This window comes from Melospiza melodia, unplaced genomic scaffold (genome assembly GCF_035770615.1).
Source record: "Melospiza melodia melodia isolate bMelMel2 unplaced genomic scaffold, bMelMel2.pri scaffold_47, whole genome shotgun sequence".
Classification (NCBI taxonomy): Eukaryota; Metazoa; Chordata; class Aves; order Passeriformes; family Passerellidae; genus Melospiza; species Melospiza melodia.
In genome coordinates, this window is record NW_026948793.1 from 1,925,356 (window position 1) to 1,947,093 (window position 21,738).

The window sequence follows — 21,738 nt, forward strand, 5'->3', positions numbered from 1 at the left end:
CATAAGCAAAGCATTGTGACACTGTGAGGCCTCATGGAACCAGTGAGACCATTGTGACCCTGGGGGTCACCACAAAACCAAGAGGACTATTTTGATACTATGGGGCCTGGTGAAACCAAGAGGCCTTTGTGACACTGCACGGCTGCATGGAGCCAAAGGTCTATTGTGACATTGCAGGACCTCCTGTCATCAATGGACCATTGTGAGACTGTGGAACCAAAATGAGACCATTGTGACACTGCAAAACTCCAGGGTCTAAAGCTCCATTGTGACATTGCAGGGCTCATGGAACAGAGGAGTCCTGAGACATTGTGGGGCCTGGGGAACCATGGAGACCATTGTGACACTGCAAGGCCTCATGGAATCATTGGGACAATTTTGAAACCTGGGAGCCACTGTGACACTGTGGGATCCCATCAAACAAGGGGTCCATTGTGACATTTCAGATCTTCTTGTAATCAAGGAGCCATTGTGGCAGTGTGGAGCCCCCCAGAACCAAGGCACCATTGTGGCACTTCAGGGCCCCATAAAAACAAAGGAATACAGTGCAGGTCTGGCTGGTTTGACCGCCCAAGAGGTCAGGCTGACCTTGGCATATTGAGGGTCTCATCCACTATTGAAACAGTGGTGCTCCGTGCTTTCCTTCCTATGGAAAAGATCTGACATGCTGCTCCAGGCACGTATGCCAGAATTGCAGTTTCACCTCCAAATTTCCTTATATCCAGGGATTGTTCCCATAGGAATATTGCCAGGAAAAGTCTGGCTGGCAGTGGTTTCATGAGGGTCACCTCTCATCTTGCAAAACACTTGGCAAGATTCTGTGCTTTCCTTCCTATGGAAAAGAGCTGTCCTTCTCGGCCAGGTGCCCATGACCAGAATAGGGATTTCACGTCCAACATTGCCTTACTGTGGCAGACTGGAGAAGATTTTTTGGCTTGAAACTTTTAGTGTGTGGGGGAGGAAGGGGCAGGTCCAGCCTTGCCCTGCCCTGGAACCCCAACACTGCCCTGCCCTGTGACCCCAATCCCCCCAGAGCCTCTATCCCAGCCCAGCAGTGTCTGCCAGTCCCTGGCACAGCAGAGGCAATGCTCCACAGCCACCTCTGCAGCCCCAGCCCAGCTCCTGAGGGACCAAATGACCCCAAGACCCACCTGGGGGAAGGGCCCAGCAAGATCAAGGGGTATTTTAGGCTGATGACAAGGCAAGCACACATCTTGATCCCACCTCCTCTTGGAATTTCCATTTGAACAGTGCTGGAATCCAGGAGGTGGCAGCTGTCTGTGTGCTTCTCAGTATCTTTTTGGTCTTTCTCATTCTATGTCTTCTTCTTCTGTTTCTGTGCTCATGCAAATTTTGATTAACATTAAGTTAATCAGGCTTAGAGTGTGAAGTTGAATGGGCCAAGTCAATGCTTTTGAGAAGTGTTTTTTGTTGATCAAATATCTGCCATAGTTTGACATAGAAGAGTTTTAAAAAGTAATAAAAGTAAATTGATAAATAATTAACTGAAACTAAAACCCAGAACGCTCATCAATAAATTAATTAAAAAATCTCAAGGTTAGAAAAATCTTAAATTAACAAACTAAAAACCACTACACTGTCATAATAAATCTTTTGGCAAAGCTTGTCTGATTTTCTAAAGTTGTCAGTAAAGGCTGATTTGTTGTTTTAAGCTCCTGAGAATATCTTGTTGGTATTTCTCACGAGAGTCCATCTCAGAGTACACAAACAATTGTAATTTCTTTTAAATATCTCATTGAGAGAGTTGTTTTTTAGTGGATGGGAGCAGGGCTTGTCTGTCCTGCTTGGCACAGCCCAGGCAGGGCTTCCCCAGCCACATTCCACACTCCATTTTCCAGCTGGAGCCGCTGGTGCCTCTGAGTTGTGCTGCCCCAGCCCCAGGGACGCTCTCCTTGTCTGCCCATTCCCCCACGGTCTCTGGGCAGGGATGGCCTCAGTGGGGGCTGCTGACATCCTCAGCACCTTGGAGGCTGCGGTTGAATTTTCCTGATGCAGATGCTTGTTCAGCCTTCAGCTCTTCAGTGCAGGAATTCAGTGTCCCAAAGATCATTAACATTCAGAACACCTTAAGAACCCAAGCCTCTGGAGTTTGATTTAAGTGTTGATTTGATTTAAGTGTTCAAATGTTTGTGGTTAATTTGATAGATTTCAGTAGTGTGTTCTAAGTGAATGCCTTATATTTAAAAAGACAGTGAGAAAAGATTTTTAAGGTCCTGTTTGGGACATTTCCTGTTCACAAATCAGTCTGTGCAGTCTCTTATTGACAGTGAATCCAAGTAGTTCCTCATTCAGTTTGAATAGATATGAAAATCAAGACCCTTCATGGCTGACAATCAATCAGACTCTGTCCATACCCCCACCCCACCATTTCCCCCATCCAAGCCCTGGCACTCAGAGCAGCCTTGTGCAAATCTGAGCTCCCTCCAGCCCAGGCTGCACCTGCAGCTTTCAGCTCCTTGGCTCCAACTCCCACCTGCTTTCCTTGGAGAAGGAGCTGCCTGAGACACAGAGGGATGTTCATTTATTGTCAGCCAACAAAGCCAAGGCAAGCCACAGCTGCATCAAATGCAAAAGTCATTCCTCTGCTGGGTATTAAATCCACATTCTACAGCAGACAGTCTCAGAGCAATGGAAAACACCTTCTGTGCCCAGCACAGATCCCAAGGTTCCCCCAAACCCTTCCTGCCCTGATTCTGCCCAGATTTGCTCTTTGCACACACGAGTCACAGGCTGAAGTCAGGAGCTCCCTCCATGCCCAGGGGGAGGAAATGAGGGAAAGGAGATGAAGAGCTCTCCTGTGCAGAGCCAAGGACCAAGTGCCCCTGCAGTGGGAGCCACAACTCAGCAGGTTTGTGTCCTTTGGTGTCAGGGACTGGTGACACTCAGAGGAACAGAAAGGTTTCTTGCAAACAAACACAAATTAAGTATTTGAACAGTTTAATAACCATCACAGCTCTTTCCTCAGCTCTCTGTGATGTCCCAGCGGTATCTGACATGTCCACCATCCCCAAGAGATTTCTGTACAGGAACAGTTTTAGACAAAGACATAAGGTAATTCTGTGATAGATAAAAACACAATTAAGATGATATTTATTATATATTTATTTGAACTTCAGAAATATTGAGCAATTTCATCCAGCTCAAAGCATGAAGCCAGTCATTGAGAGGCACTTGAATGACCAGAGAGCATCTAGAGGAGGAAAACAGAGAGCAGTAGAAGTACATAGATCCACCTGCTGTAAAGGAAGAGATGTGCTTAGACATGGCCATTTCAACAGAAGAGCTGAAAACACCTGAAGAAAAATGGAGAGGAAGTAATAGACAAAATATTGGTCACACCAGTAGAAGGCAAGATCAGTATTTTTCCTCCTGCCATCTGTACACCTCCAGGAAATTCCTGTTCCAGATGGGAAAACTGTGCCATTTCTTAACAGTACTTAAATGACCCAGATAATAAAGATTTGCTTGTATATTATGAAACTAACAGGTAATAAAAGCTGTGCCCCTATCCAGGCTGACATCAGTTATGTGCCCATGAACAGCCAGTGCCACTTGTGCCCTGAGATGCCCAGCTGGGATTGGATCTCTCAGAGAGCACTTGAGGGAGAACAGAGCACCTTGTAAGTTGCAGGTCCCTGATGGCCCTGCAGGGCTCTTGACCCATCATCATCTGCTCTGCTCCAGTCTGAAACAGAGCCCAGCATGGTGTTGGGATCATCAGAGAGCTGAGGTGTGTGCTGGAATTCAATGCCCTCCCCATCCTGCAGCAGCCCTGCATTTCCCTCCTGCAGCCTTGGTCTCCAGCACAGCCATGGAGGCTCTTTGGGCTCAGGACTGTTCCTGCAGCCCCCAAGGGCAGCTGAGCTCTGCCTTTGGCACAGTCAGGCCTGGCCAGCGCAGGCCATGCTGTAGAAGTCCATCCGAAAATCCTTCATTTTTTGCCTCACAATTGTCATGAGAAAAGACTACCGAAGAGTTAAAAGTGCTGAGCCGGTTGGGAAAGAAAGTCTCCTGCTTATCTAGTGTGTTCACAAGTGATGTTTGCAGAACACGCCGTGCTGTACTCGAAGGGGGCATGCTGCCCTTTTCTGGACAATTGAACTGGACTTTCTTCCAAACTCCTGACCTGGCTGGACTGAGCTCTGGGGTGGTTCCCCTCCGCTCCATAAGAAGACCCCTCTTGTCTGTCTTAAACCACCGTGACAGACCAACAGAGATGCGAATCCCCTCATCAAGGAACCAAAAACCCGTCTGGCACCCTATTGACACCCCCATGGCACCCCCCTGGCAACCTCCTCCCAGAGACTGGGAAGCATTCGGCCATGAAAACAATGGAATTTCAGTTACCTTCCCCCAACCAAGAACAGTATATATATTGGGGTTCGGCCCGACTGTCCTTTGAGATCTCCCCAAGACGTGTACCAGTGAGTTTCGGCGGCGGGACCCCGAAGACATCACGTTTTGGTAGCTATACCCCATTCCCTGACCTTCTTTCCTCCCTTTTTTTTTCCTTGTCTTACCCTTCTCTTCCCCGGATCCCTTAACCAAATGCATATTTAGCTGTGGTTATAATCAATAAATTGCACCTTGTTGATTTGTTACTGCAAAACCCCTGTGCCTCTTGTTGGTTATTTTTGCACCCAAAAATCATTCGTCACCCGTTTATTTCGGGCGGACCTTCACATAATTGGCGTCACGGACAAGGATTCCAGCAGCCAGTGAGATTTTGCAGGTTTTGTGTAGTTTGTAACCTCTCACAAACTACACACGCCAAAGCCAAATCTCATGCTCGATTGAGCACACAGGCTCCGGAATTGACACAAAAGATTTTTCGGTGCAAAAGCAGGGGAAATTGTTACTGTCATTTCTGTTACTGATTTTACCGGCACGGACACTGACACTGATACTTCTCCTGATCCTGATATTGATGCTGTTACTGATATTGATACTGATACTGATACCGTTGTTGTTGTTGTTGTATTTGAATTGAATCTGAACCTGTTACTGTTGTTTTTGAGGTGAATTTGAACCTGTTAACTGTTTTTTACTGCTGTATTTTGTGTACCTGGACTGTCTAAAAGGGAAGGGGCAGACTTGAAGTAATTAAGCAGTGCCTTTTAGACAGATATTGTCACTTCACCTACACAGGGAGCGAGGGGTGGCCCAGCGAAGGCTGAGTGGCTTTTTCCCTGTTCTAGGTTCTGGTCCCCTCACAAAGAAAACATTTGTGTGTGCCTGTGTTCATGTGAGTGCGTATCTGTACTGTCTGGGAAGGAAGAGACAAATTTGAAGCAACCTCACAGGGCCTCCCAGATTGATTCTGTCTCTTCAACTACCCAGGGAAGCAAGGGGACAGTGGAAAGGCTGTGTGATTTGTGTAACTTAAGTTAACTCCCTGGTGTAGCTTTGTTCCCCTCACAAAATGACTAAAAACTTCAGTGCAAAAGGTAAAGCTGAATTTTATGCTCTGCTTGCTAAATACAATGCCACACCTTCTCCGAGGGGAGAAGAATGGGCAAACTGCAATTGGCTTAACTTAGAAAATGTTATTGATAGAATATCTTCTTTGCAACATGAAACAAAATTTAAACTGGGCAAAAATAAAACCGTCCTCTGCTCAGTCTTGGGTGCCTGTCTCACAGCAGCCATAGAAACTCGCTTTAAGCAAAAAAGTGAGGAAAATGCTATCATAGACTCCCTCCAAAACCTAGTTGAAGTTTTGCAAAAACAATTGGATGAAGAAAGAAATGTAAATAACTTGTTACGGACTGCCCTGAGAGAGGAACATGTTAAAAATTCACAGAACTCTGATTCCTCAAAAGAAACAGAGGAGAAAGAAACTCCTCACACTAGTCAAAATTGTTCTCAAACAGAATTAACCCTGATGAAAAATTGCGGGAAACACTGCTGTAACAACACAAAACCTCTAATTAAAACAGAATACAACTATATCAATAATGAAGATTTTAGCCCGCACAAAACCACTAAAGAAATCCCGTACACTGCTACTGAATTAACAAAACTTGCAAAGCAGTATGGGCTTCGCCCCCAAAAATCTGAAACAGAACACATTTGTCAAGTGTCTCTCACTGGGAGAGATCAGATTCTTTTGTCAGAACAAGAAGCTGGAGGGTGCTGGAGACATGGGGTGTTCCTAACAACAGCAGACAGACGCATCCCATGGTCCCCAAATCAGCACACAGCTCATTGGGCTGAGGGGCTTAACCCCTTGGAAAGGAGAGACCCTTTGGTTGGTATCCTTGACCAACTCCTGGAAAACATTCACAAATCTGGCTGCCTGCAATTGATTCATGAAAAGAAATTAATTCCTGGTTTTGAATCTCCAATCCAATCACCTGTAAAGCCTGAAATTATGACCTCTTTAACTCAAAGGCTTCCGGGAACACTTAAACCTACAGCAATTCTCCTTCAGAAAACCATAGTAGCTCTGTCTCCTATAGAAAGACCAGATAAACTTCTTAGTAACCAGAATGACCCTTTTGTTCCCCTTTATGACTTGCTGAGAAAAAGAATAAAATGGGATTGGACTTCTTCTCAGAAGGAAACATTGCAATTGCTGATTCTTGAAGTGACAGCTCACCAAGCACTGGACCCTATCTATACTACAGACCCCTTTCAGGTGGAGTGGGGATTTGCCTCCTCACAACTTTCAGTAAACATTTGGCAGCAGGGTCCCGAGGGTCTGACAAAGCCTGTTGGATTTTATTCCTATGGTTTCAAAGATGCTGAGAAAAGGTACACTACCTGGGAAGGGGTGTTTGTGGTTGGCTTGGCTCCCAGGGAGGTGGAGGAGAACTGGGCAATCCAAGAAACTGGGAGCTTGGGTAGCAGCCAAAATAAACCTGCCTCTGTGACTAAAGCAACCCCTCCTCTCTCCCCCACTTCTGCTAACAGAGAGGAACAGGACAATGCCCAGGTTGGGGAACTGTTAACTGTTTGGAGTATTTTCCAAAGTGAGGGACAGAATTACTTTCTTGTCTGTATTAACACCAAGTCCTATGCTATGTTTATATTTGGGTTGCTCCAGGCTGATGCTTTTAAAAGAGCTACAGGAGATAATACTGTAAAAGCAATGCAGGGATGGTTTGGGATTTTCCTAAACCCACAGGAAATTCAATCTGGTAATGTTTCTCACTTTACTGTCAAAAGTGTGCAGGATAGGGCAGAAGGTGAAAAGATTAAATGGACTTCTCACACCTCTTACTATAGATGGGGGGTAAATGAGTGTTCCAAAATCACTGCTTTTTGCCAGACAGCTCCAAGCACAATTCCTTCACTACAGGGAGCAGATGATTTCAAGAACCCAGGGCATTACCCTGGACAACCTGTTTTTGGTGGACCCCCTGCTGCTGTAGGGGAAGTACCACTGCTGTTCAAAACCTCTCTGGCAATTCCATTGTTCTAACCTTTTCTGCCTCTTCGTGGCAGAGTCTGTTGTGTTTACTTTTTCAGAAGAACTCCGAGGGACATGAAGACCTGACAAACCATGATAACACTAGTGATGAATAACAGAAATAATGTTTTTCCTTCCCCTTATGGTAACACCAGGTGATGATATTATACATAACATGTAAATTAATTGAACTTGAATAAATTGGCTGTCACAATTAGAGATTTGACCAAATTACAGCAACTACTGCAGTCATTCTTATTGGCTTTTGCGAACACACCAGTGGCTGCTATCAAGCATATTACCAAATTGGGAAAGAGTGAATGTGGATGATCACAAATTGGTAATTGATGCACTTAGTGCTACACAGAACAATGTTTCCTTAGCCCTCAGCTGTATCCAGGCACAATTGTGGATGCAATCTGTCTCTGCTGCAATCATAAGAGAGGGCGAGGAAGGCACCTTCCCCACAGAAATTCGGAAAATAATCTGGGACAGTGCCACTGAATTTGAAAGAGAATTCCAATCCTGGTGGAACCTGGTGAACTTTACCTATGATCCCATTTCAAACATAGCCACTGCTTTTGTCCTAACCATACGCAATGCCTCTGTACATTTGGTCTTCCCTGTTATTGCATTAGGATTAAACCATGACGGAGCTGTTCTCTATCCTACTGAACATAGGGGATGGGCCCGTCAGGTTGATGACAAATGGCAAACTGTTAACCTGGAAACTTGTGTTGTCCGAGAACAACAAGAGTTCATCTGTGAAAGCAATGCAATCATAGATCAAATATTTGTTTAGACGTAGAGCAAAATATCTGTCATTTCAAGATTCGTCCACATGAGGATACCCAGACAGCTCTTATATACATAGGCAATGGCTGTGCATGCTTTAGAACGACATGTGATTCTGTCTTTGTAGAAGATGTTGTGGTAGATGCAAAGAATCATTCAAATTTTTGTGCTTGTAACTTTACTAAGATAGTAGAACGCGATTTCTCTTATGAAGCTCCAGTTACTTCTCACCACCTACTGCAATCCAACTACACGCTGATCCAGAAGCTGATGCCCACTCCTATCGGAATGAACCTCACCCTCGTGAGACAACTATTGCTCCATCAGGACCTGATGGACATCCTCGAGAAAATCAAGGAGAGCGGACAGAAGACCCTGGTGACTGTTCATCACAATGTGAAACAAATACACCAGGTTATGGAGAGGGCAAAGCAGGATGTTGAGCATAGGTGGTGGGATACTCTTTTTGGGTGGTCACCTACTGCCACAGGTGTTCTGAACAGTGTGTGCCATCCAATTGTTGTTCTTTTGATCCTAGTTACGCTTGGCTTTATCTTGTCAGCAGCCCTATTCATTTTGAATTGGAGAATGATGAAAAAGCTTAAGAGACTGTCAGCTGTAGTCAATGCACACCGCTTAGCTGATGTACTCGATACAATAGATGTCCCCAAAACACTTGATACGAAACAGCTATGAATCAAGCATATGTGCCCTAGAACAACTTCTTAAATATCAAGTGTGACTTACAGAAAGTTACTTTACTTCTTAGAAAATAATTTTAAAAGACGATGATAATATTATGATCTGTTTGTTGTGATTTGTTTTAATCATTTTGAAATTGTTAAATGATATTGCTTTAACTGATAAATATTTTTTGAAATTGTTAAAATTATCATAATTTTTGAAATTGTTATAACAAATAACCACGTGTGAAGTTGTTATGATGATCAATATTAATTATGTTTATGTTTATTGGTTCCCCTTTTCCCTCTTTCTTTTCCTTCTCTTCCCCTTTTATCCCCTCTCTCCTGTCATCCCTACTTTTCCGGGGTTATGCTACCGACATGCAACGAGTTTCAAAGACACTCTAGAGCTCTGCTGATGAAGATTCCTCAAGACAATCGTGAGTCACGGGGTCGTGTAGAAGTCCATCCAAAAATCCTTCATTTTTTGCCTCACAATTGTCATGAGAAAAGACTACCGAAGGGTTAAAGCTGCTAAGCCGGTTGGGAAAGAAAGTCTCCTGCTTATCTAGTGTGTTCACAAGTGATGCTTGCAGAACACGCCGTGCTGTACTCGAAGGGGGCATGCTGCCCTTTTCTGGACAATTGAACTGGACTTTCTTCCAAACTCCTGACCTGGCTGGACTGAGCTCTGGGGTGGCTCCTCCCCAGCTCCATGAGAAGACCCCTCTTGCCTGTCTTCAACCACCGTGACAGACCAACAGAGATGCGAATCCCCTCATCAAGGAACCAAGAACCCCTCTGGCACCCTATTGACACCCCCATGGCACCCCCATGGCACCCCCCTGGCAACCTCCTTCCAGAGACTGGGACTGTACTCCCTCCACACTCAGGGAGGGGGAAAACTTAACGTACATGTGAGCATTCGGCCATGAAAACAATGGACTTCTCCCCTCCATGGAAACCTAATTTCAGTTACCTTCCCCCAACCAAGAACAGTATATATATTGGGGTTCGGCCCAACTGTCCTTTGAGATCTCCCCAAGACGTGTACCAGTGAGTTTCGGCGGCGGGACCCCGAAGACATCACGTTTTGGTAGCTATACCCCATTCCCGGACCTCCTTTCCTCCCTTTTTCCTTGTCTTACCCTTCTCTTCCCTGGATCCCTTAACCAAACGCATATTTAGCTGTGGTTATAATCAATAAATTGTACATTGTTGATTTGTTACTGCAAAACCCCTGTGCCTCTTGTTGGTTATTTTTGCACCCAAAAATCATTCGTCACCCGTTCATTTTGGGCGGACCTTCACACCAGTCTATGCCCAGGTGGCTACTAATCTGTTGCACTATCTTGGAAATGAAATGTGATCCTCTATCTGAGGATATTGTGGCTGGAACTCCGAAGTGCGGTATTATTTCTTGTAATAATACTCTGGTCACTTCTCGAGCTTTGACAGTTCTGGTGGGGAACGCTTCCGGCCACCCTGAAAATGTATCTGTCAATACCAGCAAATACCGATACCCCCCTTTCCTTGTGAGTTCTGAAAAGTCAATTTGCCACTGCTGTCCAGGCCCATGGCCTCTCCCACTCTGACCGAGTTTCGGTCTGGGGGTATTTTTGGGATTAGTCTGGAGGCAAAGATCACACTGTCGGGTCACTTGAGTAATAGTGGCATATAAATTCCTAGCAACAATTCTTTCAATCAGGTATGTGTATAGGGCATTTATTCCCCAGTGCGTTTTCTGGTGTTCTTCCCTTACTAGTGACCACAATAAATGGGAAGGGATTACCAGTTTCTTTTCAATGGTAGCCCACCCTTCTTGGTTATACGTCCCTTTTTGATCTTCAATTAATTTCCTATCTCTCTTGTTGTATTCTGGCTTACCTTCAAGGGAGATTTGTCCATCTGGAATAAGGACTCCTTCAGTAGCTACCTCACCTTTTGCTGCTTCTTTTGCCTCTCTATCCACCAGCTCATTTCCTTCTTCCAATTCTGAGCTCACGTTTTGGTGTGCCTTAATGTGCATAATTGCTACCTTTTCAGGCAGCTGAACTGCTTCCAGCAGCTGGATTATCTCTTGTGCATGTTTGATGTTCTTTCCCTGTGAGGTAAGCAGTCCCCTCTCCTTCCAGATGGCCCCATGTGCATGTACAACTCCAAATGCATACCTCGAGTCTGTGTAGATGTTTATTCTCCTCCCTTTTGCCCTTTTCAAGGCACAGGTCAGGGCAATTATCTCAGCCTTCTGTGCGGAGGTACCTGTTGGTAAGGGTCCAGACTCCATTACCTCTCTGCAGATGGTCACTGCATACCCAGCATGTCGCTTCCCATTGGCAACATAGCTGCTCCCGTCAGTGAACCAGGTCTCTGCATCATCCAGAGGGGTATCCTTTAAGTCTGGGTGGCTCGAGTAGGTAGCTTCAATGGTCTCCAGGCAATCATGGTGTACTGCTTCTCCTTGGTTTCCACTGAGAAAGGAAGCTGGGTTGACAATATTAGTCACCACGATCTCTACATCATCTTGCTCTACCATGATGGCCTGGTATTTCAGAAACCTCTGAGGTGAAAGCCAGTGGCCACCCTTTACTTCCAGTACTGCGGACACTGTGTGGGACACTAGCACAGTCAATTTTTGTCCCAGAGTAAACTTGCGTGCCTCTTGAATGTTCAGCACAACTGCTGCTACAGCTCTGAGGCAACCTGGCCATCCTTTGGCTGTTGCATCTAGCTGCTTAGAGAGGTAAGCAACTGCCCTCCGGTATGGACCCAAGTCCTGAGCCAGTATTCCCAGGGCAATTCCCTGTTTCTCATGGGAAAATAGGAAGAATGGTTTACTCACATCTGGAAGTCCCAGAGCTGGAGCTGACATGAGAGCATTCTTCAGCTGGTGAAAGGCCCGTGTTGCTTCTTTTGTCCACTGGAGATCTCTGCTTCCATTGGCAATCAGAGCATAGAGGGGTCTGATGAGCAGTCCATAATTATAAACCCACAGCCGGCACCATCCTGCCATGCCTAAGAAGGTTCGGAGCTCTTTTATTGTCTGGGGTTTTGGGGTTGGGCATATGGCTTCCTTGCGAGCCTGCCCTAAAGTCCGTTGCCCAGCACTCACCTCGTACCCCAGGTAGATAACTTTCTGTTTCACTACCTGTGCCTTTTTCTTGGATACTCTGTATCCTTGGAGTCCTAGGAAATTCAAAAGGCTTACCGTCCAGGCCACACATGCTTCCCTCGTCCGAGTGGCCACTAGAAGGTCATCCACATACTGCAAAAGCCTTCCTTCTTCCTGTGGAGCTTCCCAGGACTCCAGATCCTTTGCAAGTTGCTCCCCGAACAAAGTAGGGGAATTTTTCCAGCCTTGGGGTAGTCTGGTCCATGTGAGCTGGGTTTTGTGCCCACTTTTAGGGCTTTCCCATTTGAATGCAAAGATTTTTTGGCTGGCTTCATGGATGGGGAGGCAAAAGAAGGCATCCTTTAAATCTAAAACAGTAAACCAGGTTAGTTCAGGTGTTAGGCAAGTTAATAAAGTGTATGGATTGGCTACCACCGGATACAGATCTTCTGTTATTTTATTGACAGCCCTCAAATCCTGTACTATCCGGTATGACCCATCAGATTTCCAAACAGGTAAAATTGGAGTATTGAAATCAGATTGGCATTCTTTCAGTAATCCTAACTGCAGAAAATTTTCGATTATTGGGCTGATTCCTTTCCTATCCTCTTTCTTTAGGAGGTACTGCTTGATTCTCACTGGTTGCGCCCCCTCCTTGAGTTTGATTACTATGGGGAAGGCATTTTTCACCCTCCCTGGCACATCAGAGGCCCATACCCCAGGAAATACCTGACCTAGTATTTCTTCATCACTTTCTTCCTTAATGCCAATAGCTGTCAGAGTTAAACTTAATACCTCCATGTACTTTTGATCATTCACCTCCAGAGTAATTTCCCCATTTTTGAATGTAATGGTTGCTTGTAATTGTTCCAATAAATCTCTCCCTAAAAGTGCTTAATTCACCAAATTAGGCATGTACAAGAATTTATGAATACTCTATTGTTTTCTCAATTTATACTTCAAAGGTTTACAAAAATATGCCCTTTCAGACTGGCTAGTTGCTCTTTGCACTACAACATAATCATTTTCTACTGGTACTAAAGCTTTATTTAAGACTGAATATGTAGCTCTTGTGTCAACTAAAAATCCTACTCTTTTCTTCTCTTAGCTTCATTGTTATGGATCTGCTGGCGTAGAATCCCCCGGTCCTCTTCAGTTGTTTTGTACGTGTGCAGCTATCTGTTGGTCACTCCTTCTTCGTTCTGGGCATTGGCTTTTCTAGTGACTAATTCTTTTGCAGATTGCACACTGGTTCTTGCTCGGCTGTGGTGGTCTTTGTCTTGGCGGTCTCTGGTTGTATTTCTTCTGCTTTTCTTCTTGTACTACTGCCACTAACTTTTTCATTCTTTGTTTATATCTTTCTTCTTGGTTACTAAATACTCTCTAGGCTTCTTCTAACAAGGCTTCAAGATTCTTCTCATCTGGTCTCTGAATTTTCTGAAGTTTATGCCTGATATCTCTAGCAGACTGCTTTAAAAATGTATTAACTAGTTGATTTGTCCCTATCTCAGACTCCAGATCTAATGATGTATGACGACGCATAGTATTCCTTAAACGCTCTAGAAATTCAGATGGAGTCTCAGAACGCTTCTGCTTAAGGGAATATAAGGCAGACCAGTTTATGGTTTTTGGAATAGCTCTTTCTACTCCTGTTGCTATCTACTCTTGATACTCTGCTAATTTCTTTACCTCTGCCGACACATTAGGATCTCATTCTGGGTCTTGGAGGGGGAAATGTTCTTTCACATCTAGCTGTGTGGCTTTACAGTAATCTTCTGCCAAATTCTCTGCTGTCTTTAGGATCAGCTGTTTCTCTGTTTCAGTGAAAGCATCTAGTAGTAGCTGGATGTCAGCCCAGTCTGGATTGTGTTGTTTGATAACATATCATAGGCATTTGGCAGTGAGTATCAGGTCAACACAATAATTCTTCGCAATCTTTTCTCATGTTTCTAAATCAAGGGTGGTAAATGGCACTTTAATCATTAATTTGGCTCCTTCTGGTCCCACTGCCTGTCGCAGAGGGGCCTGTAGCATTACTTGCTTCTTAGTTCTAGATGCAACTGGACTCCCACGGGTGGGGTGGGTTCTAGTAGATGTGCTTTCTCTACTTGAGTCCTCCTCCTTTATGGGGAAGTACTCTTCCTCTTCATCTTCAGTTTCAGCTTCAACTTCTCTAACCTCCCCCCCTCAGGGAGGAGGTGGAGGAGCTTTGACTCACTCAAATGTGTCTCGTTCTTGCTCCTCAGAACGATAGACCTTATCTGATCTCATACATCGTTGTCCTATACTGCATGCTGAACAACAGTGTTTGATTTGCATTCTCTTTGCCTTGTTATCTTTTTCAAGGGCTAAGACCAGTAGGTCTGAGGGTGATTTAATCTCACAGTCTTTTTGCTACTCTTGGTGATTTCTTAAAAGAAAAACTTATCAGCATACGAGACCTCATGTCATTTACTTTCTCGTCTTAAAAACAACATTAACTGCAGTAAAGTATTATAGTCTAGGGTTCCAGTGGGTGGCCACTTTGCTCTGTCTTCTAACTTGTATAAGGGTTATTAGTGTGTGCAATACTGGATTAGAATTTTTTTATTCTCAGAGCTCCCCCAGCTAGTGACTTCTTTCTAGTGGGCTAAGATGCACCCTAAGGGGTTGGCCTGTGGAACTTTTTTGCTCTGGTTAGTTCTCATTATTTCCTTCTTGCCCTATCTCGCTCCCACCCAAACCTCTTTTCAGAGGACTTCACAGTAGCTTCTCAATCTTCCTCCCACACACTCCAAGTGGTAGGTATCAGATGCGATTTCCCACACACAAGTTTTAAGATCTTAGCCTCTGAATCAGCTTGATCAGAAACTTCTAATCTACACTTGGGGCACGTGCTCTGTCGCTTGTTAGAACAGCAATACCAGTGTTTCTCACAAACTATACACTGTAATAATACTTACGCAGCGTGCCAGCCCCTTGATGTACCAAAGGCTACTTGAAATTTTTCGCAAAGGCAAGCTATTCTATTTATTACAGGGAGCTCTAAATCTTTTATGGCAAGTTGTTCTCAGTCTAGACTTACAAGAGTGTTAGCTGAAGTCTGGTAGAGTTTTTTTAAATGAATTTGTTCATCTCCCCTATCTATCCAATAATCTACCGGATTCACAAACTCTCAGGGGTCAAGTCTAAACCACTGAGGCAGAGGAACCCCTCGGGTTCGTCTAGCGATAGTGAAAGTATGCACAACTTACACTGCAATTTACTACTTTTACTCAAGAAACGTCTTCACCTACGCTTTTCTACAGTTTACTCTGTCTTCTCTGTCAGGCGCTCCCCGCCCCCACAGCTTGCCTCGGCCTGTGTTTACTCAGCTTCTTCAGCGGCAGGTAGGACTTCCTCCCCCCGTGCAGTAGAGCACTATGGATCTACTCTCTTTTATACAACATACACTTTATACACTTGCACAATTACAAATACAGCGTGCCGATCACTCAATGCAACATACAGCAACACAGTGTCCGGACACCACTCACACACACACACACAAAGAAAACATACGCGGGTTCAGCTCTACCCTATCAGAACAATGAACCTTAATACACGTATACACGGGTTCACCCAGCTCACCCCCAGAGCTGCTGGCGGTTCCGCTCTATCAGAACGATGAACCCCGTCTCTAATACAGCTGCTCTATCAGCTGAACCCAGACGTCTCTGGGTGGTTTACTCCTTTGCTCTCCTTCCTCTCCCCCAGGGGCCCCTCAGTACATACTGTATCTTCCTCCGCAGGCCAGCAGGTCCTTGTCTGTCCCAGCAGGAGGCAAGTCGAGAGGAGCGGAGCCTCCTCCAGGAAAATCTTGGGGCGGGCCTAGGAGTCCGTCGGTCCCCCCCTGTCCCTGTGGGGGCAGAGATGGAGACGGAAAGTATCTCTTTCTCCTGCCTGGCTCACCAAGAATGTTTTGCGGAGAAAAGAAGAAACCTCACAACTTTGTAAAAGTTGTAAAGCCCGGTATGCTTTAATTACGATGCACGCTGGACGCAAGCCCCCATAAAGGCAAGCATACCTCTGAAGACCTCGGGTCTTCTTTTATCTCCCTTCTAAATGCATATGCATGCAGTTTCAAAATAAGTTCATACATATTCATTCTGCGTGACATTTAGCACCAGTTCTTCTTTATCAAAAAAATTTCTAAGTCTAAAACAGATTAACTTTGTAGTCATTTCTGTTTTTCTTTCTCTATCTCTTTATTGTCTCTAAAATTCAGCTTTTCTTTCAACTTTAGCCCCACAGACCCCTCACCTCTTCCAAACACTTCACCTAATTCAAAATAAATTCCTACTCTGTCTCAATCTCACACCTTTGCTCTGGCTCAGTGCAGAACTGCAGGATTGCAGGCGCTTCCTCCCAGAGCTGCGTGAGGCGCTGGCTCCTGCAGATGGGCCCTGCCAAGCTGTCCCTGCCTCACGCTGGCCTCGCTTCCCTGGCACAATTGCTGGGCCTGAAGGAGCTGCCCTGTGCTCCAGCCTGCCGAGCAGCCCGGCTCCCTGCCCCGGTGCCCAGAGTGCTGCACACACTGCTGGCCTTTGCCAGGAGTTGCAGGGCAGCTGGCAGAAGAGGAGGAATCCTCAGCCAGACCAGCAGCCCATGGCTGACCTTGGCCTTTCTCTGCTCCTGGGTGTAGAAGTCCATCCGAAAATCCTTCATTTTTTGCCTCACAATTGTCATGAGAAAAGACTACCAAAGGGTTAAAGCTGCTGAGCCGGTTGGGAAAGAAAGTCTCCTGCTTATCTAGTGTGTTCACAAGTGATGTTTGCAGAACACGCCATGCTGTACTCGAAGGGGGCATGCTGCCCTTTTCTGGACAATTGAACTGGACTTTCTTCCAAACTCCTGACCTGGCTGGACTGAGCTCTGGGGTGGTTCCCCTCCGCTCCATGAGAAGACCCCTCTTGCCTGTCTTCAACCACCGTGACGGACCAACAGAGATGCGAATCCCCTCATCAAGGAACCAAGAACCCCTCTGGCACCCTATTGACACCCCCATGGCACCCCCATGGCACCCCCCTGGCAACCTCCTTCCAGAGACTGGGACTGTACTCCCTCCCAACCCAGGGAGGGGGAAAAACCTAACGTACCTGTGAGCATTCAGCCATGAAAACAATGGACTCCTCCCCTCCATGGAAACCTAATTTCAGTTACCTTCCCCCAACCAAGAACAGTATATATATTGGGGTTCGGCCCGACTGTCCTTTGAGATCTCCCCAAGACGTGTACCAGCGAGTTTCGGCGGCGGGACCCCGAAGACATCACATTTTGGTAGCTCTACCCCATTCCCTGACCTTCTTTCCTCCCTTTTTTCCTTGTCTTACCCTTCTCTTCCCCGGATCCCTCAACCAAATGCATATTTAGCTGTGGTTATAATCAATAAAACTACACCTTGTTGATTTGTTACTGCAAAACCCCTGTGCCTTGTGTTGGTTATTTTTGCACCCAAAAATCATTCGTCACCCGTTCATTTTGGGTGGACCTTCACACTGGGCACACTCCAGACGTCCAATGCCTCCAGGCCGGGCTGTGCCCAGCACGGCTGCGCTTCCCCTCGGCAGCAGCCAGCTGCCACCTGGGCTCTGAGAGCGGAGGATTCGCCCGCTCCCAGCAAGAGGCACCCAGGGCCCGGCTGCTGCCTCTTGCAGCTCCAAGGGCCTCCTTCCAGCCTGCCTCTGCCGGGGCTCAGGCTGCTCCGGCCTCTGCCGGGGCTCTGCTGGGGCTCCAGCCCGGGCAAGGCCGGGCCTGCTCTCACCTCACAGGCGCTGACAGCTCTGCGCCACAGGAGACCTTCCCGAGCACCCTCTCTGATCTTTCTGCTTTCTCACTTGAGCAAGGCTTTCCTCCAGCCAAAGAGATTATTGCATTTAGGGATCCAAATCCAAGTGGCAGGAGCCCAAATGCTCTCCAGTCACAGCTGAAGGCCTGCATCTGCACAGGGTGTTTGGGATGCCTCATTCTTCTTTTGGTTTTGCTTTCAAATGCCATTGCCCTTTCTGCCTCAAATAGAAGTACCAAAGCTGGCCAAAAACAGACCAGTGGGCCATATTCCAAAGGCAGTGTGGTCTGGAGAGGATGAATGAAGAACATCCTTCCCCTCTTTGACACGATGCCAAAGACACTGTGTCACCTTTAAGAAACAACAGACAATTCAGAAGGAATTTTTGAGCTTATTCACAGAGTGAGAAGGAAGGGAATCTTCAAGGTGAGGTGTGGTTTCAGAAACTTTATTCATTTCCAATCCTACTCTGCAGTCCTATTAGACAATCCTACTCTAACCCTAACCCTAACCCTATCCTGAATCCTAATCCTAATCCTAATCCTAATCCTAATCCTAATCCTAATCCTAATCCTAATCCTAATCCTAATCCTAATCCTAATCCTAATCCTAGTCCTAACCTACAATTCTACTCTAAACTGGTTGAGGAATAAATGGTCCTGATGTGATTGTCACGTTCTTGTCTCCCTCCTCTTCTTCACTGAAACAATCAGCGGCACCAGGCTGGACGCAGGCTCAGCAAATGTTACAAATGGATGCTGCCCAAAGGGAAAATAAACAAATCAACAAAAAACAATGGACCATGACTTTCCAAGCTCAGTGCTTCACAGGATTCCTCTGGCTCCTAGAAGGATACAGGAAGAGGACCATCTACACCTCCAACTTTATGTGCAGGAATTTGCCATCACAGGCAAACCTGGCCCAGAATCCCACTCATCCATTTATCCAGGTGTCTTCATCTTGCTGAGATTTTTGTCCTGCCAGTGCTCTAGAAATGGTGCTTTCTTTGTCCTTGGAGTTTCTACTTTTCAGGAAACTCCAAAGCCTCACACTGGTCCCTCTCTTTGAAAGACAGGCACTGTGCTGATTTCCACAGGGAGACAGAGCAGTGTCTACCATTCCATGCCCTGCCCCTCGTGTGCTGGATGGCACCTTCCTTCCCAGCAGGGCCAGCCCAGTGGCACTGGGCCCTGCAGTTCCCTCTCTGCCACACAGCCTGGCAGTAACACTGATACAGTTCCCGTCTGCTTGAGCGTGCCAGGCAGCAGATGGGGCTGGGCCAAGTCCCTCCCAGCTGTCCCTGTTTGCATGGCAGAAACCTCTGAGGGTGGGCTGGGGGGCACCAACCAGGGCCCCTCAGAGTGAGCCCCCCACAGCCCCTCCTGCCCACAGCCAAATCTCTGACCCCTAGGCTGGGACTGGCTTCCTTGGGTTCCTCCACCACCATTTCATGTCTCTGTACCCTGCATTGCTCTACTTCAATTCTTTTGCCATTACATAAAATTGAACACCCCACCAAATTACAAAAGAAGGTGACAGAAACAGCCAGAGGACCTCTCTGAGTCAGGAAATGCAGGGAGAGCTGGAGTTATTCAGTTTTGTGAAGAACAGGCCCCAGGGAGACTTTATTGCCAATTTCCAAGACTTCAGAGTGGCTTTGAGGAAAGTGGAGGACATCTTTTTTAACAGGGCCAGTTACAATAGGATGGGGGTGAATATTTTTTAACACAAATAGGATCTTGTTTACTCGGAGCATGGTGTGACCCTGGCACAGGTTGCCCCAAGAGCTTGTAGGAGCCCCATCCCTGCAACCATTCCAGCTCCGGTGGCAAAGGGCTCTGAGAAACTTAATGTCTTTAAATAGGTCCCTGCTCATTGCAGGACACTTGCACCAGAGGATCTTTACAGGACCCTGCCAGCCCAGCCCAGTCTAGGATTCCTCACTGTTTTCATTTGAAGAGCACCAAGAGTGGAGGTGAGGAGGTAGGGGGCTCATCTGATGCCTTGGGCTTGAGTGGAGGAGGAGCCCATCCCTCAGAGCCTGTTTCACCTGCAGCCCCTTCACATTTTACCTGCAGGAGCTCCTTGGCAGACCAGCGCCGCGCCTCGTCTCTCTGCAGGCAGCAGCTCAGGAAGTCACGCAGGCAGGATGAAAATAGGTTGGGCTGCTTCAGCTTTTGTCTTCCTCCTGTGGCTATCAGGAGTTGGGGCTGGGGAAAAAGGAGACACCAGGCTCTACCTGCTTCTTTCCCATCTGTCACTGCTTTCCCAGATCCCATTGATTAAGCTCCACTCTGCAGTGGCAGTTTCTGCCCTGGCACAGACCCAGAGATTACTTTCCTTTACCAACCAAAAACCCAAACCCTGATGCACAGCCTCTCCAACATCCCACAGATCTTGCCTTGGCAGCTGATTTCATTGACTGACCTAGTTAGTGGGAACTACATCAGCACAAGCACATTTCCTTCCCTGACGATTCATACCAGCTTGAGAGGTGTTTTGGAAGAAGGACTTTGCTATACTAACTCTACTCTATCCAAGGGTTAATACATGAAAAGTATTTCTGCAGTGCTTCTTGGTCCCTTAAGCACAGCTGCCATAAAACAAAACGAATCAATCTTTTTGCTTTGTTCTTGAAAAGAATGAGAATTGGAAAAAAAGAAAGGAAATCCACCAGGTATTCCTCAGGTAAGGAAACAAATCTTTGGAATCTCAGCTTCAACACAGATACATTAAGATCCATGCACAAATGTACTGGGATGAAAATGCCTGCTTGGACACACAGGAGCCACCTGCAGCTCTGTCTCTCAGCAGTCTGAAAATTTCTGCTTTCCTTACATGGAAAAGTAAAACCTTTCATGGTCAAATCAGAAGGAGAGGTTCCATCCCTATGGTCACCCTCTACTCCTTTGGCCACTCAAGTGAATGCATGAATGGTAGGTCCATCCCAGAAAGTGCCAGGAAACAAATGGGAGGTTCTGGCAGGCTCTCCACATCACCAGGCTCTGGCTTGGCGACGGGCAGAATGTGGCTTGGGCTAGGAGAGAAACACGGTCACTGAGTGTTTCAGCAGCACTGCACAAGAAGCAGAAGAGACTCTGTGGCCTTTACACCCTCATGCCCAGGTTTCAGGAACGTTTCTTAGTGAGAAGAAACTGCACAGGGGGTTACGTTCCTCTCTAAAAACCAGTGCCTTAGCAACTTTCTTGTGTTTGGGCTTCTTTTCTTCATTTCTGGAAATGTAACACCACTTCTGAGAGGCTTGCCTTGTGTTTGAGGGGCATCTTCACAGACAGACAAGTGGGAAAACTTGAAACCCAAAGCAAATGTTGCCTGAGAAGAGCTGGGGAGTGTTTGCCTGTGGTGAGGCTTGAGCTGTCTGGCAGTCCCCTTCCATGATGTGCAGAAACATCCAGCTGCTCCCCAGAACTCAGTCCCTCTGGGCACGCAGGCCTCTGGAAACGCTTGACGATTCCAGCCTTTCTCCTGCTCAAGAGCATCTAACCTAAGCTGAGCTCCAGTTTCTTCAGCAAGGCCAAGGATGCTCACTTCCATGCAGCTGACAGTGTCCGTGGAACTCAGCAGGTCTTTCTGATACTCCTCAGGCCAAGGAATTACAGTGTAGATTGGCAAGACATTGGCTGATGTTTATCCAGTGTGGTTCATGTGGAACCAAGCCCTTAACACGCTGACAAGTCAGAGGGAGAGAGCTCATTCTGCTTTTGCAAGATGGTATTTAGAAACATAAGACACCGACTTGGAACTATTCAAACCTCAACTTGCAGAATCCATCTCAAATAGACAAAAATAACAGTGGCAAGAGGTCTTGGAGTCTCCATAAAAATGCCCACCACTGTAATGATAACTCTGTGCTCATGGCACTGAAATAGATGGTGACCAAAGAGAC

At 46.3% G+C, this 21,738-nt stretch overlaps 1 long non-coding RNA gene across 1 annotated transcript; it reads right to left on the reverse strand.

Annotated features, from left to right (window-relative positions):
• Positions 1-3,099: 3,099 nt before the first annotated feature.
• On the reverse strand, positions 3,100-15,889 carry LOC134434753 (uncharacterized). The gene is made up of 2 exons (XR_010031920.1): positions 15,779-15,889; positions 3,100-3,314 (listed from the first exon to the last, which is right to left on the reverse strand). It is a non-coding gene; the product is annotated as an uncharacterized LOC134434753 (long non-coding RNA).
• Between the last annotated feature and the right edge of the window lie 5,849 nt (positions 15,890-21,738).